Here is a 12,518-nt window from a genome sequence, read left to right as displayed (position 1 = left end):
GGACCCGGCTCTTCGCCTCGACGGATGGCAGAGCCGGGACAGAGGCGGAGATCCAGGAGGACTCGAGGTCGCGGAGGCCGATCGGGGGGTCCCTCAACTGTGGAGACATCGACGGAGCGGAGGGGATTGCTGGAGGTGCTGACGGCGCTGTCTGGGTCACGGGACGATGCCACGGCGGAGGAAGGGGTCCCGGGTGGCGAGGGAGGTTCAACGGACTCCGAGGGATCAGTACCGGACAGTGGCCATACACCGGAGATCACACCACAATCGGTGGAGGACATACTGGATGGGCAGGGGTAACTGGGTGTGCTTCTTCAGTTTGGGTGGGGGCCCGGCGGGGGGATGGCGGGTGACGGTAAGAGCTGTTGTCTACCGGGGTAGGAGGGGCGGGGTGCCCTGGACTGGCCCCCAGGGGGTCTTTTCGTGACACTGTTGTGGGCTTGCTCTAGTCCTGGTGGCCTGGGCGACGAGGGCCCATTGCCTCCGTCCGGCCCGCACCTGGCCCTTAAGGCCTTCCTGTGGTGGCGACTGCAGGATTAGTAGGGTGTAGTGGGTTGTTGGTGAGTGTGGTTTGGATGGGAACTAGATGGTGCTATTTGGGTCCTGTTCTGGGGAGGGTGGATGGGGAGTTGATTAATATTTGGGTCGTTCAGTTTTGTTTGGGGACAATGGCCGCCATCAGTGCTATGAGGATCGCTGTCCTTTTATGGTTGGGACCCAGTTGGGGAGACTTTGCGAGACTGATATGGGACAATGGCTGAGATTGCCAATCTGAAATGTGTTACTTGGAACATACGGGGGCTTCATACAATGTCCAGGCGTCACAAGGTCCACGCTTATTTAGTGCGTAGGGGGATACAAATGGCGCTGCTGCAGGAAACCCATCTGAACAAGGCGGAAGGGGCGGCGCTACAGCGTAGATGGAGAGGGCAGGTCTTTTGCACCTCGTACTCCGCGTATGCCAGAGGGGCGCTGATCTGGGTTAGGGCTGGAGTCCCCTTCCAGGTCACGAACACAGTGATAGATCCAGAGGGGCGATATGTGGCCATTTCGGGGACTTTGGGAGGGAGAGACCTAAACGTTTGCTGTGTGTATGCTCCTAATGTCGACCAGACTGCCTTCCTTTCCAGGTTATCGGGCTCGTTGGCCCACTGCCTCTCCGGGCCCATCCTGCTGGGTGGAGATTTCAATTCCGTAGTGGATGTAGACAATGACCGCTCGCACCCGCCCCTCCCTGATTCTCCGGTTCGTCGTTTGGCTAGGGACCGTCGGGACTGGCAGACTCACTGGGGTCTAACGGACATTTGGAGGGCGCAACACCCCACAACTAGGGACTACTCCTACTTCTCGAGCCTCCATGAACTGCACGTTCGATTGGACGGATTTCTTGGTTCGCCCGAATTGGTTTCGGCGGCGGTCCGGTCTGAATATTTGACCAGAACCATTTCTGATCATAACCCCCTCCTGTTGGACCTTCGCTGGTTTCCTGGGGTGCCTGCGGTGCCCACCTGGAAATTGCGTCCCGAGACCCTTGAGGACAGTGTTTTCAAGGCGGACCTAGGTGACACGATATCGGAGTACTTCGCGACCAACGGTAGCACCGCGAGCACGAGAGCGCTAGAGTGGGACGCTTTTAAGGTGGTGGTGAGGGGGTACTGCATATCTAAACAGGTCGGTGTGCGGCGAGTTATCCTCGCAGACCTGGAGACAGCGGATCGGAAACTCCGCGAGTTGGAATTACGCCGCCCAGGGCACCCAGATTTACAGGCGCGCACGGCGGAGGCGAGGGAGGCGGTGGCAGCGGAGGTCGAACGGCTCCGCTGTTTTGACTATAAAGCCTATACGGTTCGGTCCATCGCGGAGGGGGATAGGTCGAGCGCGCTGTTAGCATGGCTGGCCAACCCTACGCGGCAGACTTCACTGACGACGTCCATGCGTAGGGCAGACGGAACCCTGGTGTATACTCAGCCTGCGATTCTGAGCTGCTACCGGCAATACTATGAGCGCTTGTACCGCAGTCGCTCTGTCCGAGACCCTGACCTGCTAGATAATTATTTGCGGCCCCTAGCGATTCCAACAATGGAGCAGGAGGTGGCGAAAACCTTGGGGGCCGACATAGAACTGGGAGAGATCCGTAGCGCCATTAAAAGGATGGCGAGAAATAAGACCCCGGGCCTGGACGGGCTTCCTGTAGAGTTCTATGCGGCTTATGCCGATCTCCTAGCCCCTAGGTTGTTGGTGGTATATAGAGAGGCGAGGAGGCTGGGGCGCCTTCCAGGCTCGATGTGTGAGGCATTGGTGGTCCCGCTCCTCAAGCCCGGCAGGGACTCATCCGATCCGGGGTCCTACCGTCCCTTATCGATGCTGACGGTGGATTATAAAATACTGAGCAGCATCTTGGCCACGAGACTGCTTGGGCACATGAGTTCCTTAGTGCATGAGGACCAGGCTGGCTTTATCCCCAGGCGTAACACGACCATGAACATTCGCAGGTTGTGCCGCTTGCTTGGGGAACCGCTTGTGGACGCCCCGTGCCCGGTTGTCTTATCAGTGGACTTAGAGAAGGCTTTTGATAGCATGGAATGGGACTACCTCTGCACTGTGTTGCGGAGGTTCGGCCTCGGGGAGGGCTTCGTCAGCTGGACTGGGGTGCTGTACGCCTCGGCGTCAGCCAGGGTTCGGGCGGGACCGCTGATTTCCTCACGATACCCGGTGGAACGGGGCACGAGGCAGGGCTGCTCGCTGTCCCCACTGCTCTTTGCGCTGGCGGTGGAGCCTCTTGCGTTGCATCTCCGGTCGGGAGCCCATTACGCGGGCCTGTGGACCCTGTCGGGCCCGCACTACGTCTCGCTATACGCAGACGACCTGTTGCTCTTCCTAGAAGACCCGCTTGCTGCCCTACATGGAGCTGCGACGGCGCTCACGGAGTTTGGGGAGGTCTCGGGCCTTCGAGTAAATTGGACTAAGACTTGTCTTTTCCCGATTCGCAGGGGCACCCCTACACCGGCCTTAAGTAGGGAGATTAGATGGGAACCCGACTGCTTCAAATATCTAGGGGTGTATGTCTACCACGAACCTTCTGGCCTCCTTGATGGGAACATTGCCCGGGGCATCCGGGCACTTCGAGGCAGTATGGGCTTCTGGGCCACGCTGCCGCTCTCGGTGGCAGGGCGGATCGCTCTGCTTAAAATGGTGGCGCTCCCCCGGTTGTTATATTATTTCCGGACACTACCGATCTGGATCCCACCGACCACGTTTCGACTATTACGGTCTATGATAGTCGGATTCCTTTGGGGCTCGGGCCGCCGGCGGGTGGCCCTCAAGACCCTGATGAGGCCGAAGGAGGAGGGTGGGCTAGCGGCGCCGGACTTCGAAAAGTATTACTTAGCGGCGCAGCTCCAGACCTTCACTCAGGAGATCGCTCGGGAGTTCCGGGGCCCCGAGGACAGGAGGGGAACGGGTATGGCCAGGCATGTTCTCTCCTTCATAGTGATGAGGCAACGATTGGCCTTGCAGGACTTGTCTATGGAGGAGCGGACCGTTCGCCTGTGCTGGAACCGGGCTCACGCCCGGGGCCACCAGCGAACACCGTATGCACCCGAAATACCGCTGGGGATGCTAACGGCTTTGCCCCATGGGGGTGATTGGTCGCGGTTGGCGACCTGGGAGGACGCCGGCCTGCAGCTCATCGGTGATCTCTACGAGGACGGGACGATCTTGCCATTCCAGGAGCTCATTGATCGCTTCGGGATTCCCCGCGGCGACTTTTTGCTGCACTCGGCCCTTGTTCGAGCGATCCAGGCACACTGGAGGTCCGGGCAGGCAGAACCCCTTTTATCCCCGGTGTGCCAATACGTGATGATGTCCGCGGGCACGGTAAAGGCGGTCACATGCCTTTACGGTAGACTGCTCAATGAGGGGCTGGCTCCCCTCACCACCCTGAGAAACCGATGGGAGGAGGACATTGGCAAGGAGATCCCGGAGACGACCTGGGCTCAGCTGGTGCGGCGAGCCTGGAAGGGCACACGCCACGCCCGCTTTCAATTAGTTCACTATTATGTGCTCCATAGAGCATATTTGACCCCGGTGAAACTCAGGCGATATTTTGCGGCGGCCTCGGCGGAGTGCCCCAGGTGCCCGGCCCAGGAGGCGGACCTTCTCCACATGCTGTGGGCCTGCCCGGGATTGTCGGCCTATTGGGAGGAAGTGGGGCGGACCCTGGAGGAAACGACGGGGAGATCCCTTTCGTTGGATGCGGCGGTGGGTCTCCTGCATTGGTTCCCTCATACCCCCAAGAATAAAATATCTAGTAAATTCATCGATTTGGGGCTGCTCCTTGCTAAACGGGAGGTGACCAGGAATTGGAAGGCACGGACCGGCCCGACAGGGAGTCGGTGGCACAGCGAATTTTTGAAGTGGGCGGCGGGGGAGAGTACGCTTAGATACCAGCTAGCTTGGAGGCAGCGTAACGAGAAGGCCGAGGAGACAGCGCTGGAGTGGGAGATGCTTGTGCAGGCCCTTAGGGAGTATTGCGCCCCCGGCGATGCCGAACGTGAGGAAGCGGCGCGCCCTGAGTCCCGTTAGACGGTTGCACTTCTCAGCTCTATAGCTTTCCCCATGGGTCCCCTAGAAGATCCGGTTGCGGTTGATGCCGCGCGCTGATGGCGGGGGGGGGGAGGGGTTTTCTGGGATTGGGGGGTTTCGAGGGTGGGGGGGTGTTTTTGGAATTATAGGCTTGTTTAGAAAAGCAGATGAAGGACAACGAATCCTCCGGGCCGACTTCAACAACCTCCTGAGCCCCCATGGACTTTCGCCGCCCGACCCCAGGGTTGTGGGCTGAATGGCTGTGTAAGCAACTTCCGGAGGGGGACGGAGGGTTATGTTTCAATGCTCCGGCTTGCGATGTAATGATGGCCGATTATGTAACGATTTACTAATTCCTGCAATAAAAATAATTTAAAAAAAAAAAAAAAATAAGAAGGTCCTATAAGGAAGCACTATGGAACACAAAGAATAATTACTATCACGAGTTATGCGATAAATTGTTTTCTGCAAGTAAGTCTAAAAATAGTAAGGTCTTTTGGTCCATCATTGATGATCTAGAAAATAATGGAAATAGGTCCCATAGTGCAAACATCTCTGAGGCAATATGGGTGGACTATATAACCATCTTGTATGGATCACGACCGGTAATCACTACTGATCATAGGGCTTCTTGGAAGAACAGATTGCTGGGAAAATTTGAAGGTGAAATTGGATGTTATTCTTATGAAAATCAGCAAACTCTGACTATGGTACCTAGTAGGGGGGCACTACATTATCTTCCCCCATTACGGAGGTGCTCAAACAAGAAGAAATATCAGCACTCCTCAGACGGATTTGGATTAACGGGGCACCATGCTTTAATCAACTCCTTTGATGAATACATATCAGACAGCAATCTCGAGTTTAACATCAAAAATCACCTCGTGAAAGTTGTCAACCAAATTAATTCCAGCTTTAACTTACAACTCATTTATCTTTCAAGGGAAAGATGCCAAAATATTGGATCTGCTGCAATTGTGTTTTTAAGATCCTGAAGAATATTGCCAGGCACAAATTTGATTAGAGTTTGGACTGCAAAGGCAGGCCTTAGTGCGATGGGCAGCATTTTTTAAATACTTACATTCTTTGTTTATATCAGAATCTGGCTCTCCTGCAAATATGGGCTGGCAGGAAATCATCAACTCTACCCATACTGGCTCATGGAGAGCATACATGTCAGATTCCCTTCAAACCTTCGGATTACAGACTGAAAGGCCTAATCATATGACCACATTATGCCTTAAGCGCCTTTTAAATCAATCAACAACATTTCTTTCACTTCACTTGATTACAGGTGCAATTTCAGCCAAAAAGCGACTTCCACATCGACAATCCCAATTATGTCAACTCCATCACCCTCCTGGAAAACCTGAACAACATCGATCTCACCCAAATGGTCAACGAACCCCCGCACAAAGCCGGCTCACACTTTACCCCATTTTCACCTTTAGCAACAGAATCCAGTTCGGCCACACTTCAAAAATCATCTAGACCGGCCACACCATCGTACACTACACCATCACAGATGCCCAGCACACCACCACCAGGCAGCATATCTCCTCCCACCGCACCTGAAGCACGGTCACTGAAACTCAGTGGTCACAGATCCTCACCACCTCTCAACCCGAGGCCTCAACAGACATTAACCATGCCATCCAGAACTTCACCGCCTGGATCTCCAACTGCTCCGACAGAGTAGCCCAGCTGAAACCTACGAAAACAAATAAGAGCCCCAAACATGCGAGCTGGTACACCCCCAGAACTCAGGACCACCATGCACAACTGCCACCAACTGAAGAAACAATAGCACGCCACCAAGAACCCCGCCGACAAAGCAGCTAAAAAAACAGCCCTCAGCAATTACCACCGGCACATCAAAGAAGCCAAGAAAGCAGCCATCACCACCCCCATCGATTCACTGCCAACCACACTAAGGAACTCTTCAAAATAGTCAAAGAATTCCCCAACCCGACAGCCATAGAGTACAACATCCACTCCTCCCAAGAACTCTGCGACACCCTTTCAGACTACTTCCACAGCAAGATCACCAACATCTACAACTATTTCAACATCCAACCCTCCACCATCAACCCGACATTCTCAACCAACCAGCAAACACCAGCCAAACCATTACCACCTGGTCACCACTGACCACCCTGACCACTTCAGTCATCATGTCTTCCATCCACTCCGAGGCACCCACCAACTACTGCCCCTACCATCTCTACAGTATCGCAATGAACCAAATCAGCATGCAACTCACCAGCATCCTCAACATCTCCATCTCCACAGCAACGTTTCCGGAGAGATGGAAAAATGCAGACTAAAGAAAGCCTCTGCTGACCCCAACAATCTAAAAAATTATCGTCCAATCACCCTGCTCCCCTACCTGGCCAAAGTACTCGAGAAAGCCATCAACCAGCAGCTCATCAAATTCCTCTAACAAAACCAACTTCTGGATGCCTCTCAATCAGGATTCCGTGACAACCACAGCATTGAGACCGTGCTGATTACCGCCACAGATGACATCAGAACACTCCTCGACCATGGAGAAATGGCGGCCCTGATCTTCCTCGACCTCTCTGCGGTGTTTGACAGTCTCCCACAACACCCACATCAACCGACTCTACAACATAGACGCATTCAAGAGGATCACCTCTTTCCTTTCAGGATGCACACAGAGCATCTGACTGACTCCCTTCACCTCTGCACCTCTGCACCCAAAGACATCATATGCGGCGTACCACAAGGATCATCCCTCAGCCTCACCCATTTCAACATCTACATGACCCCACTCGCAGACGTCGTCAGATCCCACGGACTCAACATAACCTCCTACGCAGACAATACTCAACTGATCATCTCACTTCTACAAGGACCCCGCAAAAGCCGAAACCAACTTTTGTAACGCCATGACCAACATAGCCCAATGGATGAAAGACAACTGCCTCCAACTCAACTCATCAATCTTTATTAAAAAATCAGACTTCACTATTGAAATGGATTTTTATTAATTATTAAAAATAGATGTTAAATTACTTTTCTTGCTGGTCCCATTGCAGAGATACAGTATTAGTATTTTACGATGTACTCTGGTTTTCTACATAGGACATCTAGACCTGCACAGTGCAAATAGCTTTTAGAGCCTTGTTACTGAAAGCAAATGGTACTATGAACGTTTTACATGCCTCACGTGTGAACACCATGCATCCTACTGTGTGAGCTACAAGGCATATATAGGGGTGAACTAATATTTAAAAGGGAGCTTTTTACTTTAAGAGTTTATTTTGACCGGTCGTTTTGCATGTTTTGCACTGTTACAGTCATGCTACAGTGGTGGGCCTGAAGCCATATTTGCACTCCAATTGTGGCGGATGTCACAATAGGTGCTGCAGTCCAGTAGTGACATTTAACTTCCAGGTCCATGGGTATATTTTGTACCAAATAATAGGGACTTATAGACAAGTCAAATATATCTATTAGGAGTATGCCAATCCAGCCATGTTTAAGGGGGGGCACAGGCACTGTACTACTGGTTAGCAGAGGTAAAGTGCACCGAGTGTGAAAGACAGCAAAAATATAGGTGCCAGGAAAATGTGAAAAATATGCGGTGACCATGCAGATAATGTACATTTCCTAAAATTGTATCAATACAAACCTAAGCTTGGAACATTGATGATTAGTGTTAAAAATTAGTGTGGGCACGTCAGACAGAGGTGCACTCTATTGCTCCTTCTTTTTGCTCTAACCCTGGAGCCAATTGCCCAACTGATTCAAGCCATTCCTCAAATTAAAGGTATCAAATTTGGCTCACGTGATTCAAAGCACACCATGCATTCCGATGGAATATTCTTTTTGATAACAGACCCAATACATTTGCTACCCCATGTTTGAACTGAAATGTAAGACTTTCAAAGCACGTCAGTCTTTAAATTCAATGTCATTAGTCAGAGATTCACAACATATCCACTGCCTGAATGATTATAAAACAATTACAGAAGTTGATCACAATAAAGTGGGCCACAGCCCACATAGAGTACATGGCTAAAACTAAGGGAATACATCTTTAGGGGCTCAGAAGAGAAGCATGAGCTGAGCTTAGCAGTTGGAAACATAAAACTCAATCCCTCTTAGATTGAATAGTGGCGTATAGAATGCCCATACTTCCGAAAATGTAATACATTTTCCTAACACTGGTTTTCCACATTCCAAATGATTACATGGGTGATCTTCAGTCAATCTGCTACTCATACATCTGGCAGGGCCAAGCAGAGAGAATTGTCAGGCATCGGTGTTTCACTCCCGCCAAGCATCAGGGAGTTAGGGATCTTTGACATATCCTGCTATTAGATGTCAGAGCATCTGAGGTTCTTGTATCAGTGGACCAGACGGGAGAATGAGAAAGGTTGGTGTTTGATAGGCCACACTATGGCAGCATTTTATCTATAGGAGATTCCCTGGCATCCCAAAAAACAGAGCACTAACACACTTTACAAATCCCCAGTGATGAGGGCTACCCTAAACTGATGGGATAGATTAACAATTAAAGAAAGGGCTCTCCACTTTCCTATTGCTCATCATACCTCTGTGGGGAAAGGTGAAGTTTACTCAGAGGATTGGACAGAGCTGTATACAAACACTGGTTGGAAGGAGGGTAAAAAACCCTCAGAGACATCTTTGAAGAGGGCGCTATTAAGTAATTTGACTAACTGAAAACAGAATATGCCCTCCAGGAAATGGAACACTTCTGTTGTCTCCAGTTGCGCCATTGGCTTCTTAACCACAAAATTAAACAAGGTTAGTCTTGCTGATATGTTATCTTCTTAAGTCTGCCAGAAAGAGTTTTGTTCGCGTCGGAGGAGGCAGCGTGGAGGACGCTTTCAGCGCGAAGAGCAGGGCAAGCGTCACAGTCTTTGCTGTAGTGCAGTGGTTCCCAAACTTTTCACTCCTGAGGACCCCCATTGAGTCACTACTGGAATCCGGGGACCCCCAACCAATTTGTATGATTTAAATCTCAAACATTAAAACTGTAATTCGAAGAAAAAAACCACACACGTGTGCATATCAAACAAAGACTGACTTGAATTACTAAAGATTTTAGATTTTTATATTAAAAATATTTGCAAAAATTTAAAAATCCTAATGGGAAGGTTGGTGCTGTATCTTGCGACTAACCTTTCATTGTTTAGTTTTATTTCGCCGCCCGAGGCTCCTGCTACTGCCAAGGCTGGACTGTAAACCTAAATCTGCTCTGGCAAATGTTGTCAGACCAATCCCCGTACAGTGTACAAGTGCAGCGAGTGAGCCTGACCACCACAAAGGGGGCTTTGGGGAGCTCTCCCCCAAGAAAAGTTGGGGGGAAATGGTGCATTTTACAACACATTTGTCATTATATATTAAATTGTATTAGCTTTTAAAGCATAGTAAACAATGACCTTACTATGCACCAGGATACAACAATCTATTGTCAATCTTCAATGATTTACAATCTTCAATGATTCCCTCACTACTACCCTCCAACAGTGCCTCTCATCTCTCCATAGCCCCACTGTCACATGTATTTAATTTATTTTATTGCACCTCTCATACCATTGTAGGGTGTAATAGCACTTTAAATCACACACAAAGAGAGACCATGAATAATATGTGTGTAAATCAGTGCATAGAAAATGTTACATAAGGCAAAGGGGACAAGGTGTAGGATTCACTTGTCATCCATACTGGCAGGTATTTTTTAAGAGTGCTTGATCTGGAGAAGCAGAAACTCAGGATTCAGAATATAACACCGGGATTAGCATTGACTTTAATAATAAGGATTTATTTCTACCCAAACAAACCTTTTTAGCTGCATCGGGATAATGAAAGACTGGGAAAAAGCATAACTTACTAACTTGTACTGTGCAGTTTGCATGCAGCTCTTTGATGGCAGTTCATAGCTCACTGTGCTAGACTACGATTGGAACTTGTGAACTGCACAATAACAAAAGAATCTTTGTGGCAAAAGCAGGAACCCACTGAGCTATGCACAAAACAAAATACTGTTTTAAAAAAAATGCATGGTAGACATTCTTTGTAGCAGACATATTAACCACCAGCGCTTCCTAAGATGAGTCAAAGCTGCCACTGGACAAAACCTCCATCTCTCTACAGCAAGTAAATTTAAACACCGGCGTTATCTTGACACTTTTATTGCTACCCAAAAACTGCTGATTATTCAAGGAACTTTGCAGTGCTTTTAAAGCTGCTGCCTGGGGACCCCCTAGGAATGTGTCACGGACCCCTGGGGGTCCGTGGACCCCAGTTTGGAAACCACTGCTGTAGTGCAAAGATCCGGTCGTCACCGGAACTTCACTTTAGAAGTCGCCATGGGCTGTCTTTGCTGAAGCGTGAAGTGCAGGTCTCACATTCCCGGTTGTCACGGGTCTCACCAGAGCTTTGCCTTGGCAGTCGTTGCAAGTGGCCGAGTTTTCGCGTGAATGGGCCTTTCACAGTAGCGTGGAGACCAACTTCAGGGTTTTCAACTTTTTCTTTTTGGTAGAGCTTCCACTGATGCCAACCAAGGATCCAGGACCGGGGTGGGGGCACCTCTTGGGGATCTGGACTCACTCCAGCAAAGACCAACAGCAGGCATCAGGCAGGTCTAGGCCAGTCTAGTTGCAGCTGGTCAGCTGACCAGTTGCAGGGAGGCCTCTGGAAGCCTCCTGTGTCCCTGTAGCTCACACAGGGGGTCAGCCACCTGACCCCTGGAGGCACTCTGGGTAAATAGGTATCAAGGCAAGCAGATCCAAACTTAATTTTTCAGACAGCAAGGCAGTCATTCAAGTAGTAGGGCAGCTCTTCTGGCAGTAGGGCCTTCTGCTGAATCTTCCACAGGTCCAGGAGTGTTCTAATGAGTGGGTCTGAAGGTCCTACATGTATAATTGGTGTCTACCTTTGTGTGGGGAAATTCCTTTACCTACCCCCAAAACTGGTTCTGGTTAGTTCTTTCCCTTCCTCTGGTCCAGTCTCCAAACTGTCTGGGGTGGCAAAAGGATGGTAGGTCTGGTGTCAGGTGTCTTTGTATGTGCCAGAGGCAAAGCCCTCTGAAGTATCAGGATGATACCTCACTTGTGTAGGTGTCCAATGCAGAATTGGCTAAAAACGTATTTTAAAATAACGTAGGGCTTAGAATTCTCGGTGCTATACTCTTGATCCCTATGTTTTGGGCTCTTTCCAGTCACAGGCCCTTGCCCCAACCACAGAAGTGAGGGATCATTTTACTTGGGAGACTGAGGGGAATGCTGTGGGGTAGGACATTTGTGCCAGCACGGTGATTCCACACATAAATATGTTGAAAATTTGATTTTTTTCATCTAAATTTGAGGTTAGCAGGGGATTCTGGGTAGGATAACGTTGGGGGGATCCACACAAGCCATACCTCGCTGGACTCCCCGCGGTGTCTAGTTTTCAGTAGCGTGTGGGTTTGGTAGGTTTCCCAAGATGGCCGCCGAGCCCGAGGCCAAGAACCCAGGGGACCACCGTTGCAAAACCAGGTTGTTTTGAGATAGGTCATTTTGATGTCGCCTCAATAGGTTTTGGGCCCTTGCCTGTCACAGGTACTTGACCCACCCACGTGAGTGAGGTACCATTTTTATTGGGAGACCTGGGGGGAATGCTGGGTGGTAGGAAAATTGTGACACCAGAATATTATGACACAGTAATGCAAAGAAAATCCGTGACTATAGTCACATTTTGAGGTTTGCATGGCATTGTGAGTAAAAAAACTTGTTGGGATCCATGAGAGGCACACCACCCAGCACTCCCCATTTTTTTTCTACTTTACAGAAATATCTAACATTTGTCAATTTTCCCTAGAGACAGACTACACCTTAGCACAGAAAGACAGATGAGACAAATATGGCTGCCTATCCATCTGTTCCTCAAGTACACACATA

The sequence above is a fragment of the Triturus cristatus genome, chromosome 5_1 (assembly GCF_964204655.1).
Source record: "Triturus cristatus chromosome 5_1, aTriCri1.1, whole genome shotgun sequence".
NCBI classification, from domain to species: Eukaryota; Metazoa; Chordata; class Amphibia; order Caudata; family Salamandridae; genus Triturus; species Triturus cristatus.
Note: the sequence above shows the minus strand (reverse complement) of the source record.